General features: G+C 47.8%; 1 protein-coding gene across 4 annotated transcripts in view; it reads right to left on the bottom strand.

Moving 5' to 3' along the window:
• AUTS2 (activator of transcription and developmental regulator AUTS2) overlaps positions 1-19,636 on the bottom strand; it is a 1,069,563-nt gene that overhangs the window by 299,379 nt on the left and 750,548 nt on the right. The gene's annotated exons all lie outside the window — the stretch shown is intronic.

Below are 19,636 nucleotides of genomic sequence, written 5' to 3'. Positions count from 1 at the left end.
GAATAAGGGTTAGTGGAAACATTGAGCAGATTCTTGTTTTCTGATACAGAAAAAAATAAAGACAAATAAAGGAATTAGGAAACGTTAGCTGAGTTGTACAGAGCTTCTTCCGCTCTAACACTCGTAAACCGAATGAGAAACGAAGTTCGGAGAAGCGGCTGCGCTGGCCTCGTCCACGCCTGCACTCCGCGGTTCTGCTGGCGGCCCGTGGACACGGTCCAGCAAGGTGCCTGATCTCAACGGTGGGCACCCCAGAACACGGGACGGGGGTGCCCACTGAGAAACCAATCCAGCCGCAGGACTGAGGGGAATTAGGATCATTCAGTGGGATTCAGGGTCAGTTGATACCTTCAGAAGGAGACCTTCTGCCTCCAGCTAACGTGAAAGGTTATGTCTCTCCTGGTGCTTTTACCCAGAAAAAGAGGAAAACCTCTGGGTGCTGCATTTTCTCACGTGGACCCTGAAGGGAAGAGATAATGGGCAGAGTTCACCAGCTGTGGTGGCTGCCTTTCCTAAGGCCCAGAAGAAAGAGGGAATGTTCTCTACAGAAAACATACCAAGGACAAGAGGAGGTCAGGGAAGTAAATCAGTAATATGGGCAAAGAAGTACGTGTTAAGGCTGCAGACTTGCATCATACCTAACAGATCCCGAATTCCAACCGGTGAGCTAAGTCTGGAATAACCAGAGAATGAGTTAACTCATTAGATGTGAAAGGGAAATGATAAAAACCACATTTTCTTTTTTAAACCAACAGTGTTCGTTATCCGTCGGATCTTAAAAAGGGGGATGTGTTTTGTCGGAGCGAATGCACAGCAGGTCAACGTATTTGTCTGTAGACGAGCAGTCCTTGACAGGCACTGCTACGCGGACAGATGTTCCATCGAGACACGGGACTGGCCCTAGAGCCGCTTTCAGGTTAGCAGTAGAGAGAAAGCTAGAACACAAACGCCGCACAGAGGTGTGGTGTGGTGAGAGCCACAGTCCATCAGGACGACTCTCCCCACGGGGCACAGAAGGACAGACCACGCGCTGTGGGGGAAGACACGGGTCATGGGTGGCCGGTCCGGCAACCGTGACGACACTGTCAAAACCAGCGTGACGCATGATTGAAAAAAGGGAGGAACAGATGGCCCGGCACTTCTGAAGGTGGAACCGATAGGACGTGGTGACACATGGACATGAGGAACAAGGAAGAGGGATGAGTCTAGGACGATGCCAAGGTTTTTAGTGTGGCCACCTGGACACGGGAGTTGGTGCAGCTACAAACAGAAACAGAAAATGAATTCACTTCTACAATAGCCACGACTGACTGGATACCCACAGTTATTTACAAACCCCTTCTCCCGACATTTTGAGACTGAAGAAAGCCAGGTAGGCTCTCTTTTCCAACATTCCTGGCAGCCAAGGGAGGCCGCAAGACACACTCCTGGCTTAGACTTGAGGAGATGTCTGCTGAGGGCTCTGAAAATTTTTTCTCTCCTCAAAAAAAGAAGACAAGCAGGAAGCACTTGTCTCTTGCCTTTGAACATGGTTGTAGGAGGATGTGATGTCCAGATCTGCGGCAGCCACCTTGCGAAAATGAGGCAGCCGAAAGTACAAAAGTACAAAAACAAGATGGCGGTGGCCCAATGGAGACATCTGAACCAACCTAAGAGCGGCCTGCCTCTGGACACTTTTGTTCAGATAAAAATGAGTTACCTTATCATTTAAACCACTGTTCGAGCGCTCCCAAATGCGAGTAACGACAACTCCATCCGAATGGACATCTTGCTGTTACAAGACATGACTGGGGGACGATTTCCTCTTTCCAGCTTACCCTCTCTGCACTTTGAGTATTTGGGAACTCACATCACAAACTCATAGACTAGTAGGTTCTAACACTTTCTACTGTCTATACTGGCCCCTCCATGCCATAGGGCGATCAGAGTTTCAGCGACCAAGCTTCTACCAAGTACGACTGACTCGTGTTCGACCAGGCTTCCAAACTCAGATGGTCTAAGCTTACTTCTGTCTGACGAGCGACTTCTCTATTATAATAAATCAAGAGGTGAGATGAAGACTTTGAAGGCCCAGAACACCAGAGATGAAGTTCTCTTCTCCTCATTGTGTGATTCCCACCCCCACCCTTGCCTTTAATTAGGGCTTCTTTGAGGTTCCTAAGTTCTGGGCACATTTTCAAGAGTGACAAAGCATGATTCAGAAGAGGGTGGGGTGTGGGGGGAGAAGTGTGTTTTTGCCAGGCGGGTTCATCTCCCCAGATGTTCACAGCCGCCTTGTGAGGTAATCAGTGACAGCTGAGGGCTGTGGCCCAGCCCTTGCCCACGTCCCCAAGGACTGGTGTGCCGGGGGTCGAAGGAGTGGGCAGGCTGGGAAAGGGCCACCGCTGTCCACGCCCCCCACCGATCCTAACAGCAGTATGTCCCCGGGAATGGTTATTTGTATCAGAGTGTTAAGCCTTCTGCTTTCCAACAGTCCAGTTCTAATTTCAAGGTCCACTTAATTCCACATCAAGTAATTACTGATATACCCAGAAGCACCTTGTCTCCAGAGTTAAGCATATGGTGAAGAACTGAGACCTACTGGTGTCCATTATGGAAGCAGCACGGGTGCCAAGCCGATTAAAAATGCTCCAGCTCCCCACACGACATGCCGGGTGAGTGACAGCTCCTCGACGAGGCCAGTCGCAGAGTCTGCCAAAACAGGCTCTGCTGCGCAGGGGCCCACATGGTGCGCTGAGAAAACAGTTCCATTTCTGGTATTAAATTCCCATACTGACCCGAGGACTCTGCCGTGGGCTCAGCAGGAGCGAACCATCCAATTTACAGCTCTGCTCTCCGGAGCCTCGAGTGCCAGCCCCTGGCAGAGACGAATGATGGTCAACCCCTCCAGCTCATAAATTATGCAAAGGCAATAAACGCACTCCGCAAACAGCGCCTAACGCTCGCCTAGCCTGGCTCCCAACATGCTCCGTAAAAGCCAGAAGCTCGACACATGCAAGAGGTCCGCGCCACTCATAAAGGGGGTTTGTTGACAACCCCAGACGGAAAGCCAGCCACGGTCCTAAGGAGTCTTTCTGCCTCGCTGGCAGCCGTTTACAGGCCGGCTTTCTGAAAAAGGGGCTGTTTTATGGAGTCGGTGCAGGCAGAAGTCAGGGTCTAAATTCACATTTAATACACTGCGCGGCTTTCACGCCCTGAGCTCCGCACGTTGTGGATTTTAGGCCAAATGGTTCTAGGTCTTGCAAGGTCAAAGGAAGAAGTGTCTGCTCCCCGGTCCCCAGATGCCAGCTCCAGTTCACAGGGTTCCCCGCGAGCCACGTCCCGACTCAGGCCTCCGTTCTGCACGAGGCCAAGATTGTGCGGCATCGAAGGCACAATCGGGGTCCCATCAGCGCTGATGGGACCGTTGTAAGCACGCTGACGCCAGGGTCCCGCACTGGTGTCCCAGCACACAGGTTGCAGGCTCACGACCAACTTGAGGCAGCAGGGTACTCCCCAGGACCGGATTTCAAAGGCCTTTGTGAGACACTGAAAACATCTCCCTCCATTTCCAAAGCAAGAAATGAAAAGGAACAAGTAGGCCTTCCAGGCCAGGCAGGAAAAATCCCTGGTCGCCGCGTCTTCAGACAAATACGTGACCCAAACCCAGCACAGACAAGAGAGGGAAAGAGGAGCAGGAAATCCAAGCCATACGCCTCAAAAGCCCGATTCAGAAACAGGTTAGTGCTGGAGCACAGTACGGCCGGCATGGGAAGCCATCTCCCCAACACCACCTTCAGTTCTGTCTCCTCTGGGTTCACACATCAGAAGGGAGATTCTGGGGCCAACTGCTTCCTTTAGTGCTTCCTGCCCACCCTTTAAATGCGTCAACCCCTCCCCCCACGTACCCACCCAATATTTTCTCCTTTTAAAAATTAGTGTATATTTGGGGCGCCTGGGTGGCTCAGTGGGTTAAGGCCTCTGCCTTGGGCTCAGGTCACGATCCCAGGGTCCTGGGATCAAGCCCCGCATTGGGGGTCTCTGCTCAGCAGGAGCCTGCTTCCCCCTCTCTCTCTGCCTGCCTCTCTGCCTACTTGTGATCTCTGCCTGTCAAATAAATAAATAAAATCTTTTAAAAAAATTAGTGTATATTTATTGAAGATATTTTTAGAAGTCACCCATGAGCCTAGGAAAATAGCAGTACACCTGTAGAATTCCCTACAGTGTTTCCTCTGTCCTCACACACATTTTAAGAAAAGAAAATAAATTTCTACTGTATTTAACCTACTCTGTTTTCACATAATGTGTCAAATATTTTGTTTAATGACCGAAATTTGCTGTCACATCATTTAAAAAAAAAAAAAAAAGGCACTGGGTGTGATGCATAAACAATGAATCTTGGAACATTGAAAAAATAAAGTTAAATTAAAAAAAAAGAAACAAAAAGAAATATATAACATAGAAAAAAATATATATATATATAAATATATAACACCTGTGCTGTAATCCACTATATGGATCGTAACTAATCAGGTAAGAAAACTCCCCAGTGCTGTTATCGCGATCGTCTTGACTGAACGTTCTGGAAGGTTCCCCTCATACACATTCACCAATGCCCCCTTCCCTAGTACCTTCTCACGGCCCCTCCTCCTCTGCATACCCCTTCATGTCACCGTCTCCCCAGAGTTGAAACTGCCGTCCTCCTGTTTCCCGTGACTCCCAGGGCAGCCTTGAGAGACCGCCTTCATCCCATCTACCATGTTGATGTCGACCTACACAAGCCCATGCCCACGGCCTGCCCGCGGCGTGACTCGGGGAGGACTGCCTCAGTTCTCCGCATCTCAGTTTACTGATCTGTAAAATGTGGGTAACCACGGCGCTGCCCTCCGAGGACGGTCAGAAGAAAACAAGCCAGCACGCGTGAACGACTCCGACAACGTGTGGCAGAGTCAGGGCGCACCGTCCACCCTACGGGTCATCAACGTAGGTCTGGTTGGCTGCGCCCCCTTCCCGAAGCCCTGCAAACAGACTCGAGCGGGCGTCCGCCTAAATCCGGACCCGCGGTCTTCCGCTTCCCCCATGCCTGCCCCTCTCCCGCGGGGCCATGGGGACGCCACCAGCGGTCAGTCTCCGCGGGGAGTCTTGTGGCCGCCCTTGGCTCCGTTCTCGACGGACCCACCTTCTCTCACCATGTGACTGGTCTGCTTCCTGAATGTGTCCCGCCTCCACCACCACGGCCACGGCTCCCCTCAGCCTTTTGTTTTCTCATGACAAGAGGCCAAGGCCTGCTTTCAGGGACCCTGGTCTCCCCGTCTTCTCGCCCAAGCCCTTCCTGACCAGGGCGGATCTCCTCAGTTTCCCTTCGGTCATTAGGACACTTCCCACGGCCGTGAAAGCGCTTCCCGTGACGTCCCCACGTCCCAACGCTCCTCCAGCACAGGGCCTGTCACCCACGTCCCAACGCTCCTCCAGCACAGGGCCTCTCAAGCTCTCTGTGGCGAAGGACCATTTGTTTTTGTTTTGTTTCCTTTAATTTCCCAAACATCATAGACTGATGCTTCTGTAAGATATAATAAAAAATAAATTGCTACGAAAATGAAAAAGAAAAGCAAAGACATAAAAAATATGTGTTATTATGTTTAAGAGATACAAAATTACTCCACTAAATTGCTATAAAAGTTTCCAAACGCTTTGTTCTCAGCGGCCACGCCAATCTCGCAGCAGACAGTTGAGCGAGAGGGCCCATGGCGCGGCCTCTGTCTGCAGCTCCACTTCGAGTAGCGCTACCTTCACACACCCCTCGCCCTCGCCACACGCGGGCACACTCGCTCACACGCCCGGGACCTACTATCTTTGTGCTCATCAATTCCCTCTGCCTGGAATTCTACCCTCACAAATGCAGTTTGCTCTGTGAATTATCCAATGCTTTTCTTAGAATTAGGATTTCTTACAACTACAGTACTCGTCTTAGAATTAACTGCTTCTGTCTCCGTCCCTTACAAAATACTGTATTTTCATTGTCTGCCACGAGAGCCATCGCCACTAGAGAGGAAGCTCTGGGCAGATCAGGGCAGTCAGTGCCTTGGGATAGGGAAGGTGGAAGGTGCTCGATGGTATTGACAAATCCACCTTGTTCCTCTGCAGAATTCCTCACACCCGTGGTTGATTCCAGGTAACATAAGCAAACTGGGATTCTGAAAAAGCAAGTAATTGCAAAGAAAGAAGGTGTGGGAAACCACGCCTAAGTCAACGGCTTCATATCGTGCGGCGGAGGCTGGAGCACAGGGGGCAGGGTCAAAATCATTAGCAGAGCCTGGCGCTGGGGCCCAGGGAGAAATGCCTTCCGTTAAAAGGCCCAGACAAGACACGATGACGATTTTAGGTGTATTCCTCGAAAGCTAGCATTTCTCATTTCCCTTTGGGAATCTCAGTATCTTGTTCTAAGACTCGGCTCCAAATCGAAAGGCGTCAGGGTGGGCGACACCTCTCCGCCTCATTCGGACGAAGGAACAATGGGATTCCAGGTACCTCGTGATGGAATGCATTCTTAAGCAGAAAGTGGCAATCATTGAATAGATCACCGACAATGACATTGAGGAGGGCATCGCTCTCTATTCTGCTCAATGGACCTTGCGGGAACAGTTATTTTGTATCTCAAATCCATTTATCACTGCCACCAAAGATGTCAGGGCTGCACGCCATCACTGAACAAAGTTATTTTATTCTTCTTTCTGCCTAAAGGAAATCAGAGCAAAATGAGGGAGAACCCCAACTTGTAAACTACAACGTCTAACATCAAGTACAATTTAACTTTGCCAGTGACAAAACAAATCGATTTCCCTTTGGGGCCGGCGGTTTATCTGCGACTGTAAAGACATCCCTCACCTAAAAGCAATTTCAGGAGAAGCCACCTAGAGAAAACATGACACTTATTTTCTTATTTAAAGAAGCAAGGGAGCGGCACAGTGACGGGAAGCATGTCCGCCACCACCTTCCCGTCTGCCCAATTCCTCGCACGCGCGAGAACGTGGTGCCATTTTGTGTCCACATATGGCAGCTCTGATGCTGTCTGTCTTCTGTCACCCCACAAAGCCCCCGTTTCACACTGTTTACACCGAGCTCACATTGGCTTTGGGCTCGCAGTGAAATTCAAAGCTATTGGGAACCTTGACATAAAAGGGATCTTTTAATCCTGAAAATGGTGTGCGGTGCTCTTACTGATGGTAACACGATGCCATTGGCTCTCTTCCCTTCCACCTCAGCAGGAACGATGCCCGAGCAAACAAAATAGCTCTAAAAGGGCAAAAGCGTGATCGAAAGATTTGTTTGCCAAACAGTCGTTTAAGAGAGGAGAGTAAAGCTTCTGACGGTCACAAAACGAGTGCATTAGGAAATAATATAAGGTCTACCTATCTTCAGCTGTTCGGGAGGCAGAAAGCAGAGCAAATCTTCAGAAGCTTCTGGAATTCTGTACTGGTGACCTATTATTCCTATGGGGAGCTCTTAGAACCTGGCACTTTTGCAAGTTCTCAGCTTGAATTGGCCAGGGCTCAAACAGCCAACGCGATCTGAGGGGCTAACAGAACACTTCTTCTTCTCCTCCGGGGTCTCTCAGATGATCACACACTTCCATTCAACAAATAACTTTAAAAAGTGTCTACTATGTGCTAGGCTCCTTCTGACCACCCATTAGCAGTACAAATACATCGCCGGAAATCCAGTTGTCCAAAAATGAAGTTCTAAAGGTCACAGATGACTTTTCAACATTTTTTCCCCATTCTTGTCACTTTCAAATCCAGGTATATTTCATAAAACAATCTGTATGCTGTAAATTTCCACTCAGCTCATTAAAATATTGCTGGGCTTTTGGAAGTGGAAGAAGTGGATATTTCACAAATCTTTGGAGTTCAGCTTTTTTTCCCCCCCTTAGAAGAAAGGAAATCACACTTTGCCAAGTATAAACATACATAAACCCCAAAGATGAAATTTACTTAAAACCCAGAGCCCGCAAGCCTCAGTGGTTGCCAAAATGAGAAAAATGAGTTTCTCGTCCAAAGGTGAAACTGACACTCCAGGGCCCGGTGATTTGTAAATGATCTCTTGGAAGCTTAAGCAACAGATCTTCTGCCTCTCTGTCATTGACTTACTGATTCTAAGTCATCAATAGCATTAATCCCTACCTTCCTGGGGACCGATTACAGACGACTTTGAAGATGGCGTGCAGCAAGAGTTTATTACGAGACCACCGTATGATTATGGCCAGGGAGACCTTCCCGGCGGCATTCCGTCTGCGACCCCCCGGAACGCTACGGCTTTCCCTTTCCAGCTCACCGCTGCTTGTTCCATTGGGTGGGGCCTGGGCCCCCTGGGTTTGCTTCAACCAAACCTTGGTTCTTTTCCGAGTCCCGTGCGAGCTAATAAAACCCAAATCTGCTGATGAGTAAGAAGGAAAAGCATGTTACGGGTTAAAATAATACAAGAGTCTATTTTTTCCGCTGTGTTGTGATCCATAGAAATCACCCTGAGCCTTTTCCCCTTTCTTCTCTGCCTGGGAAGCCAATTGCTTTGATTGCGGCGATACGAGCGAGCTAAAATGACTTGCCCTTGCTTGTGAGGCAAATGGAACATGCTAATAGAACTTATCGCATTACCCGATGCAAAAGTGCCATAGCTCATTACTTTAAGATAAAAGGATATCATTGCAGACGGCAAGCAGAATTGACTTTCTGAGGCCCGGCTTGATGATGATTTAATCAACTGCTCCCTTTCACTTCTCATCTCTGCGCCTGTCGGTTTCACAGGTGCCGTTAAATGAGACACTCAGAAAGTGAGCGCAGGGAAAGAAATTGCTGTCATTACTTTTCAAGAAAGGAGGTATGCAAATTTTCGACAGAAAGATTGCGTTCATAATGGGCCTGGTAAAATACAAGATCATGCTTGACAGGTGAGGGCGAGCCGTGCGCATGTCCTCAAGGCGCAGCAACCGTCCTCGTCTGGAAATGTGCTCCATATGACGGACCACAAACGAGAGACCCGGCGGGGCCAGGGCCCGGGAAGGTGGGACGTGCACGGGGTGGTCTGCACCGGTCCAGGTGCTGGGAAGGGGAAGGCAGCTCCAAGCCTCGGGAAAGCCACAGCCAGAGGCAGATAACACAGCCTGGTGGCGCTCGGTCCGAACCAAAAATGGCAACGGGCTCTTGCAAAGCCCATCTGCTCTCTCACATTGACCTGTGGGATCGGCTTGCCTGGGTTCAAATCTTGGTTCTGCTCCTTACGATCTGGAGGGTCTCAGGCAACGAAATGGACCTTTCTGCCCCTCGGTTTAATTTGAGACCAAATGGGGCTGCTGACAGGCACCTACCTCCCAGGGCTGTTGGGAGCATTCATGTTCATAAACATACAACGATAAAACACACATAGATAACACAATAATTATGTATATGTATAAAATGCAGTAATTTTATATATATAATATGTAATTTTATATATACATACATACTATGTATATTTATATACATAATATATAACATATAATGTAAACGTATATATACATATATTCAATTTATATTAAAATATATATTTATAAAATTATTTATTATATATATAAAATTATTGTGTATATGTGTGTGTGTGTATATATATGACATTAAAAAGTGCAGAACCAGGGTGCCTGGGTGGCTCAGTGGGTTAAGCCTCTGCCTTCCGCTCAGGTCATGATCTCAGGGTCCTGGGATCAAGCCCTGCATCGGGCTCTCTGCACAGCAGGGAACCTGCTTCCTCTTCTCTCTCTGCCTGCCTCTCTGCCTGCTTGTGATCTCTGTCAAATAAATAAATAAATAAATAGAATCTTAAAAAAAAAAAAAAAGGTGCAGACCCATGCGTCATCTGTAGGAGGCGCTCTGCAGATGTCAGAAAGCAGGCATTCATTCATTCTTCAACAAAGACGGAGTATCTCTTTTTTTCTTAAGAAGATGCTGCGAGGAGCAGGAAAGCGACCTGGCTAAGGTTCCAATAGAACACAATTAATTCTTCATTGATTTCGCATCTCTAAGTCTTGCTCCCCTGGCAGGTGGTGAGCTCCTCGACAGCACTCTGGTTGTCCCTGGAAGCCTCACAGGGCCTGGGGCTGTCTTAAGGACCCCAACACTGATCTGATGATTTACGGACCCTCCCCCCTCGCCCTCCTCCTCATTGCATATGTCTGAAGGACAAGCCCTCAGAGGCGTCTCCTCTTGGAGCTGGAAATTTGTCTTTCGTGGGGACCCTCGGGCGATCGCCGTGTGCCCTAGCCTGGGAAAGGAACAGACAGTCTGGACTGAACCACCTTCGGGAAGGCACGATGAATCTGTGCAGATTAAATGATCGGGCGGTTTGAACAGAGACGTTTTTTCATCCACTTTGCCTTCAGTAGGTAATTGTTCTATTTTCTCCAACACTCAAAGTCAAAGCATCTTTCTTAAAGTGCCTGTGACTCGGAGTTCCTCTTCCCCGGTAATGACGCTGCTGCACACCCTTCCAGCCCCTAACGTTGTGGGGTGCGGGATACAGCTCCTGCTCTCCGTGCTAAGTAGCACCTACAAGATTCAATTCCTCGCCGCGGGGAGCACAGGAGAGGGAGGAGGGCCCGTGACAGCCCAGCAGCTCTGAGCCCTCTACTTTGGAAGAGCCTGGTTCCCGACGTGGGTGTCACATCTTATCTCTGCCACGCGGCCCTTTCCGGGTAGGCATCCTGCACAGGAACCCTCTCTCGAACCCTCTTCTCCCCTACAATAGCCAGCCGACAGCCATCAGTCATTTAAAAAGAATGTTCTGACAACAGCCCAGGGAGGGAGGTGTTAAGACCCTTGTGTTTTCAAGAGGAGGAGTGAAGGCTTCTGATGGCACAGGCACTACTTGAACCCCGTCTGTCCTCCTCAGCTCGTGTTCTCAGCACGCACAATACAGCCCTGTCGCTCGCTCATGCCCTGTGCAAAGAGACTACTTGAAAAACATCTTTCTGATTAATTGCTTGGCATGGGTAGAGGCAGGCGGAAACCGAAAAGAGGCAGCGAATGCAGGCAGCCAGCCCCATTTCTACCCCACGCCAGACAGCTTTACCTTCGGAGGACAACTTAGCACAGTACCTGGCTCAGGAAAGAGCTCATGAAATCTGAGGCTGACCTAGGTTCAAATTCTGATCCCTTTAACTTAGCAGCCATGCAGTCTTGGCAAAGACACACAATATCCTGGAGGCCACCTTCCTTCTTTTCCAGCCAGCAAACGGGAAGGGTACATACATGGGATTTTTGTTAGAATGAAATGAGTTGAAGCATGTGAAAGCAGCCAGAAAGAAATACTAAGAGCTTTGCTCTGTCCAACTCTTTCATGAAAGAAATGCTATATCACACACGGAGATGAGGCAAGGGCCGTTATTTAAATGTTGGGTTTAATTTCTTTATGATTTTATTGCCAGACGGGAAATCACATCCTGTAAGAATTTCTGCTTGGGAGGTGTTTGAAGACTCACTACTACACTGGACAGAAGGAGAAACAACAGCCCAAACAAAGAAGCAGAAACAGAAACAAACTATCATTCCCTCCCGAAGTAGAATAACAAACGGTTTCATTTCACTGATAAAACACACGCATGCCTTGGGAGATGGCGCAGGCTGGGTTCTAGCCTGCTGCAATAAAATGAGTATCGAAATAAAGTGAGTCGAATGAAATTTTTGGTTTCCCAGCGCGTATAAAAGTTATGTTTACACGACACTGTAGTCTATTAAGTGTGCAACAGCACCATGTCTAAAAACCCCCAACGTACGCACCTTAGTTAATAAATACTTTATTGTGAAAAAATGTGAACCATCATCTGAGATTTCGGTGAGTCTTCTTCTTGCTGGTCGGGGGTCTTGCCTCCGTGTGGCCAAGCAGCGCACTGATCAGGGTGGTTGGTGCTGAACCGTGGGGTGGCTGTGGCCATTTCTTAAAATAAGGTGGCAATGAAGTTGGCCACATCGATTGACCTTCCCCATCATGAACGACTTCTCTGTGGCACGTGATGCTGTCTGATAGCATTTCACCCGCAGGAGAACTTCTTTTAGAATTGGAGCCAATCTTCTCAAACCCGTCTGCTGCTTTACCAACTACATTTATGTCATTTTCTACGTCCTTTGTTGCCATTGCAACAGTCTTCATAGCATCTTCACCAGGAGCAGATCCCACTTCAAAAACCACCTTCTTTTGCTCATGCAGAGGAAGCACGAGATGGTAGCGATGCAGCCCCATCTTCAGGCTCCGTTCTAACTCCAGTTCTCTTGCTCTAGCACCCCTGCGCTGACTGCCTCCCCTGAAGTGTTGAATCTGTCAAAGTTATCCATGCGCACTGGAATCAACTTCTTCCAAACTCCCCTCAGTGTCGATATTTGACTTCTTCCTATAAATCACAAATGTATTTAATGCCATTGAGTATGGTGAAGCCTTTCCAGAGTGTTTTCCATTTATGCTGCCCAGATCCATCAGAGAAATCACTACCTATGGCAGCTACGGCCTGATGAAATGTACTTCTTAAGTGATGGGATTCGAAAGTTGAAAGGACGCCTTGACCCTCAGGCTGCAGAATGGATGTTGTGTTCACAGGTATGAAAATCACATTAATCTCATTCTACGTCACCATCAGAGCTCTTGGGTGACCAGGTATATTGTCAATGAGCAGTCATATTTTGAAAGGAGGGGTGCCTGGGTGGCTCTGTGGGTTGAGCCTCTGCCTTTGGCTCAGGTCATGATCTCAGGGTCCTGGGATCGAGCCCCGCATCGGGCTCTCTGCTCAGTGGGGGGCCTGCTTCCTCCTCTCTCTCTGCCTGTTTCTCTGCCTACTTGTGATCTCTCTCTTTGTCAAGTAAATAAATAAAATCTTAAAAAAGAAAAAGAAAGAAAGGATTCTTATTTTCTGAGGAGTATGTCTCAACAGTGGGCTTAAAATATTCAGTAAACCATTTGTCAACAGACATGCCGTTACGTACGCTTCATGTCCATTTATAGAGCCCAGGCAGAGTAGTTTAAGCACAATTCTGAAGGGCCCTAAGATTTTCATAATGGTACACTCACGCTGGCTTCCACTTAAAGTCACCAGTTGTATGAGCCCTCTGAAGCTTTGAAGCCAGGCATTGACGTCTCCTCCCTAGCTATGCAAGTCTTCAAGGGCATCTTCTTGCAAAAGAAGACTGTCTCATCTACATGAAGGTCTACTGTTTGATGCAGCCCCCTTCATTGACGATCTTAGCTAGATCTTCTGGATCCCTTGCGGCTTCTTCATTGACGATCTTAGCTAGATCTGGGTCACTCGCAGCTTCTTCATGGACGATCCTAGCTAGATCTTCTGGATCCCTTGCGGCTTCTTCATTGATGGTCTTAGCTGGATCTCCTGGGTCACTCGCAACTTCTTCATTGACGATCTTAGCTAGATCTCCTGGGTCACTCGCAGCTTCGAGTTTTGCACTTTGATGTTAGGAAGGTGGCTTCTTTCCTAAATCAATCCCTACTGGCTTTAAACCGTGCTTCTGCCGCTTCCTCACCTCTCCCGGCCTTTGCTGGATCAAACAAGGGAGGGCCTTGCACCAGATTGGGCTCTGGCTTAAGGGAATGCCGTGGCTGGTTTGATCTTCTATCCAGACCCTTCAAATTTTCTCTATGTCAGCAATAAGGCTGCTTCAACCTTATTCGTGTTCATTAGATAACACTTTTAATTTCCTTCTAAAACTTTTCCTTTGCATTCACAACTTGACTAAGTGTTTGGTGCAAGAGGCCTTGCTTTCGGCCTGTCTTGGCTTTAAACGAGCTTTCTTCACTAAGCTCAATCATCTGCAGCTTTTGATTTAAAGGGAGACACTTGTGGCTCTTTCTTGGCCACTCAGAGGTCACTGTAGGGTTATCAGCTGGCCCGATTTCAAAATCACTGGGTCTCAGAGAATAGGGAGGCCCCAGGAGAGGGAGCTGGGGGAACGGCCAGGCAGTGCAGCAGTCGGAACACACACAACCTTTACCTGGTGAGCCTACCGCCTGGTGGGGGCACAGTTCAGGGCACCCCAAAACAATTACAACAGTGACATCGAAGACTGCTGATTACAGATCACCATTGCAAATACAATAAAAAGGAACGAGTCTGAAATACCACGAGAATCCCCAAAACGTGACAAAGAGATGAACTGAGCAAGCGGTGTTGGAAAAATGGCACCAACAGAATTGCTTAATTCCGGGTTGCCCCAGACCTTCAATTCAGTACGTGCGAAACAAGGGGTGTGTGAGGCACCACGAAGGGAAGGGCGGTCCCATGAGGTACGGCTACACCCACAAGGTGAGTCTCCTCACAATTTAATTTTCTAAGTGCTCCTTCAGGTTCCTGAGGCACCTGTTTCTGTGTGGATACAACCTGGATTTGTTCTTCGGTCAAAGAGCAGCCAGGTACCCGTGCACAGAAACGGAAGTAAAATGCCCAGATATGGGAGTTGAGTCAGACTTGTCGACTATGCAGGGTCTAGTGAGGTCTTGTGGGTTTTGATATTAGCAAGATGTTCCCTCAAATTCAAACCGGCAAAATGAATGACTAGACAGACGGGGCATCTCAAATGTCCGGGGATTATCGGTGCAGCTAGGAAGCCGGCCGTCCTGAAATCTGTCCAGGGATTCCAAGCACTCAGGGCTCGGGGCTAGCTGGATAGCCCTTGGCCCAGAATTTATATATACATGAGGCCGACTTAAGGACTTATCTAACGAGACCTGCCATCGGAGTAACCTTGGGAGGAGGCAGACGCTTCTGGGAGCATTAGCGTTGGTAATCACCCACACGAGACTGGTGGAGGGAGTTTAACTCAAATGCCGGGCCCTTGGTAGGCACACCCAACAAACGGGCCAGACGACTTGTATCCCACTCGGGAAGGCCTCCTGTGTCCCGTAGGCATGAAGGCTTTCTCTGACTTCTCTGCCTCTTCAACACCATTGGTCAGCATTTACTTCTAATCTGTTCTTCCGAAATCTGATGCCTGAAAGGTGCTCCGTACATACATGTGCAAAAATGACGTCGTAAATCCCATTAGCAAACCATCTGAGGGCAGGTGTCACGGAAACTGTGTAATTGAGGGGGTCGAGAAAGGTCCAGTGGTTGACGGAACGGAGACGTTAGTGTCTGACAGTATGGGTGTCTGAATGTGTGTACGAGAAAGACACAGAATTAATTTCAAGGTAAAAGAAACTCCGAAGAAACTAACACCGTACACCCGAAGAAATGCAATTTTAAGTTATTCTCTTAAGAAACTCAGGAGACTCAAAATCCTAAAATCTTTCTTCTTTACATTTGACTCACTTCAAGCCAACTGAAGCGACCACGGACTTGAAGAGGGAAGACAGCACGGGGCTCTCACGTTGCTGGAATGTCACGGTCCCATTAGCAACCACCCGCCCATCAGACCTGTTGTTTTGGTTTAAAAATGCAAGAGAGCAAAAGGCATAGCCAAAGGAACAGAAATACGGCCCGAGACGACTTGAGTTGCAAATGTGAGAGGACTGTTCCAGAAGGTCCAAAGACAAAGTGGCCTCCCGTTCCAGACGACCCAGAAACGGATTTTTTTCCCCTTCCCCTACCAGGCACTTCACTCCTGCCCCGCTTTAGAATCCATCATCTTCATAACTGGAATTTCAAATTAAATTGTACCTAACAACAGCCTGGATTTTAGGATGGCTTGAAAGCCTATCTTATAAATCATAAACAAGGAAGGGTAGGATTACTATAAATTGTCGGCAAGAAAGCACAAATCGCCAAGATAAGAACACCCACTCGTCTGCCAGTCTCAAGTTTCCTGTTTTGACATACTATATGCAGTAATTTGGTACCCACAATCTCTTATTAGAAAATGAATGTGCTATTTTTCTGAATGCTGCAATTACAATAATTGAATTTAAAATGGGGATTGAGTTTCTCTATTTGGAGGAAGAGAATAATTGTGTATTTTTGATTAAAATCAAGGGGACTGAAAAGGGGTTGTACGAATTCCAGCTTCAGTCTCCCTGAGTGACGCCCCGTGAGGCCGGAGAAGAGAAACAACGTTCGAGAGAGAAATGGACCAGCGCCTCGGCAGGCAGGCCCCGTCTTTGGCCTCCTGTGCTTTGTCTCCTGGCCTTTGTCACACCACCCCTGTGACAGAGGCCATCAGAGCACCAGGGCATGGCGACGTTGTAAAGCGTTTCCCACTGGGTCAAAAATGGAGAGTGAAAATGCAAGGGAAACAAACATCTCTCCGTGTGCAGGGGCTGCCCCTTTCAGACCGCTCACCTTCTGGACCTTCTGGACCCCTTTCCCTTCCTTCTTTAGAGAACCCCTTCCCGGGTGGGGGGTTGGGCGGTAAAACGGCAGAAAGAGCCGGGGGAGAAGAGAACTAATGATGCTTTCTAGAGCCCCCAGATTCTTTTATTTTACCAAAAGTAGTATATAAAAAGCCATCTTTAAGGTTTGGATATACGGAAGGAGAAGGGATCCAGAGAGAACAGGGCTCTCTCTTGCCTCTGTCAGGCCGTCTGATTTTAGTTTTGATGGCGCCATTCGGTCTTCTGAAACCCCCATTTATCCAAATGTGAAGGCGAAACGGAGTCTCACAAGTCCTCCTAAATATTCCTTAAAATAGAGCTTCCTAAGAAAAGAGAACAACTTTTCTAGCACAAAATGAGCCACGGGTTGTCTCTTTATACTGCTTACTTCTTATTCCAAGTGGCTTTAATGGCTTTCTTGAGCTGTCCCTGACAAGACTATACCGGTCATGTTTAAAATGCGCGTCCGACGCGTCTGTCCACAGGTACACACCCACGAAACCGTCACCCCCACCGAGACAGGAAGCGCCTCCCCAGCCCTCCGAAGTCGCTCCCTTGCTCCTTTGTTGATCCCCCTCACCCCTCCCTGTCCCCGCCGCGGATCTGCTTTCTGTCACTACAGCTTAGTTTGTATGTTTTCTAGAGTTATATATAAATGGAATCACACAGTACGTACTCTTTTTGTCTGGTTTCTATCATTCACTGCCTACTATTTGGACGCCTAATTAAAAGGGAGCCTCCTAGGCCAGGGTTTACAGTCATCCGCCAGGAACGGGACCCATTACTTGGTCCTACTTTATTCTTAGGCTTTATTATGTACTTCAGTAATCAATAAGCATTTCTATGGCAGAGGGTTTATTTTACTCTATAAATCCGGGAAGGAGAGAATGATATGAAGACATCAGTATGGACGGGCTCTGCTGCTCTGTAAGACCACGAGGAGAACGCGAGCGACAGATTTAAATCCAGGAAGGTTGCAGAGCCGTCACAGCTCCTGGCTGGGTGGCAGGAATCGTAAAAGACTCAGGCAAGATCTACAGCAATGCACCGCGAACCAATGGGACTCCGGAGCCAAAAAAAAAAAAAAAAAAAAAAAAAAAACCCCACCCCCACACTGAACAGCACGCTGCTCGTCTACCCAGGAAGAACGATGAGCACGGGCTTGAGCGGAATGGGAAGAGCCCCTCTCAAAAATCCCAACTATTTAACAGAACAAATAAGAAGGTAGCCAAGGAATGTAGATTACAGAAAGCCCCACTCAGGTTTAGGAACTCAGGGGTCCTCTGGCGGTTCCCGGGAGGCTCTTCATTCCCCCCAGCCCCGCTCCCGCAGCTCCTGCCCCCAGGCCTTCTTTTCTCCAGGAGCCCTTGGAAACTCCCTCTTCCCCTCAAAGGCAGAGAGGTCGGTTCATGGAAGAGGAAATAGGAATGGCTAATAAACCTCTGGAGAAAAGTACTCAACTTTACCAGTAATCAAAGAAAGCAGATTAAGAAGGTCTATTTCTTTTTTAATCTTTCAAAGTTGAAAAAAAAAAAACTCATAAACACTGATACACAATGTCGGCATCCTTGAGGTGAGGCGGACACGCATCCGCTCTTGCAGGAATGTCTGTGGTCTGCCTGGAAGAGACTTCCGTGACAGGCCTTAAGAACCAGCAGCTCCGGGCACCTGGGTGGCTCAGTGGGTTAAGCCGCTGCCTTCGGCTCAGGTCAGGATCTCAGGGTCCTGGGATCGAGCCCGGCATTGGGCTCTCTGCTCAGCAGGGAACCTGCTTCCCTCTCTCTCTCTCTGCCTGCCTCTCCATCTGCTTGTGATCTTTCTCTGTCAAATAAATAAATAAAATCTTAAAAGAAAAAAAAAAAAAAAGAACTAGCAGCTCAACTCTCCTCGACATATAGATCCAAAATGAAGCAAAAACATCTGTGGGAATTTGCTTACCAATTTTATCACGCAGTTAGGAAACAACCCGGCAGAACATGACACGGCTACGGTTAGCACATGGGAAGAAGGAAATACGCCATGCTACACTTGACGCAGATCGTCTTTTTTTAACATTATAACACCTCCCCACCCTCCCCGCACTCCATTGTGTAGGTTTTAGAATTCCAGTGTTACAGTGAGAAGGTGAGAATTGAAGACTTTAAGTAACTTGCCAAGAGCCACCATTTCTAAGCTCCAGGCATCTGAACCAGGGTATTTCTAGGTCTGTGACCTGTACAGACCAACATAGGCTTCCTGAACCTAAACGTCCCCAAATTGGGGATAGATATATCAATATGACATTCAGCCATAATAATAATGTTCTTAAGGAATTTCAATAAAATGGAAAACTGATCATGGTTAGAGCAAAGTTAAAATAAAAATCCTGAAAGTGATCTTGGGTGAATTGTATATCCTTTTTTAGGTTCAAGTTCCTCTCATCAATGAAAAAGGGAAATAGGAGCCACCTCTCCAGAGGTAAGGAAATAATCCACGGAAAATGCTACTTTTATTGGTACTACTACAATGAAAGAAGCAAGATGCATTTAATTATATGTACATTACTTTGAAATTGCTAAACACAACACAGAAAGAGAAAAAAGATTGGAAAGAGATACACCAAATGTTAATAGTGTCTATGTCGGAGTGATATTTGGAATTATTTTTATTTTCATATTTTTTCTTTTTTTTCCCCTCCTCTTTAATGATCACATTCTAATTTAGTTTAGAGGAGAAAGGGACACACACACAGACACACACAGTCACCCACATGACAGAGTCCCTGATGGGCCCTGGTCTCCGGAGGTCATCAGAAGGCAAAGAGTAATCTCATTATTTTTCAGAGCAAAAGCGTTCTCTGTCCTGAGGCTTGAGCTAGGTAAGCATCTCTGTGGTGTACGGCACGTCTAGGCTGGGACTTGGCTGCCCAGCTCACAATCGGTTTGGATACGGTTCTGACAACGACCGGTAGTGCTTTGTTGTTACTCAACCTCCTTACGGTTTCGTCTCCTCAACCCTAAAATGGAAATGATAACGTGTAGCTCGTAGACTTGTGTATCAGTGAGAAAATTAGTGCACTTCGGGCATTTCACACACTGAGAGGCCACAGTAAATGCCCAATAAATGGACATCACCGTCATCTCCATCACCACTGTCACTGAGGACATCATCATCATCTCCATCACCACTGTCACTGAGGACAGGGCCATCATCTCCATCACCACTGTCACTGAGGACATTGTCATCATCTCCATCACCACTGTAACTGAGGACATTGTCATCATCTCCATCACCACTGTCACTGAGGACATTGTCATCATCTCCATCACCACTGTCACTGAGGACA

The sequence above is a fragment of the Mustela nigripes genome, chromosome 11 (genome assembly GCF_022355385.1).
Source record: "Mustela nigripes isolate SB6536 chromosome 11, MUSNIG.SB6536, whole genome shotgun sequence".
Classification (NCBI taxonomy): domain Eukaryota; kingdom Metazoa; phylum Chordata; class Mammalia; order Carnivora; family Mustelidae; genus Mustela; species Mustela nigripes.
This window is presented reverse-complemented; position numbering and strand designations above follow the sequence as displayed.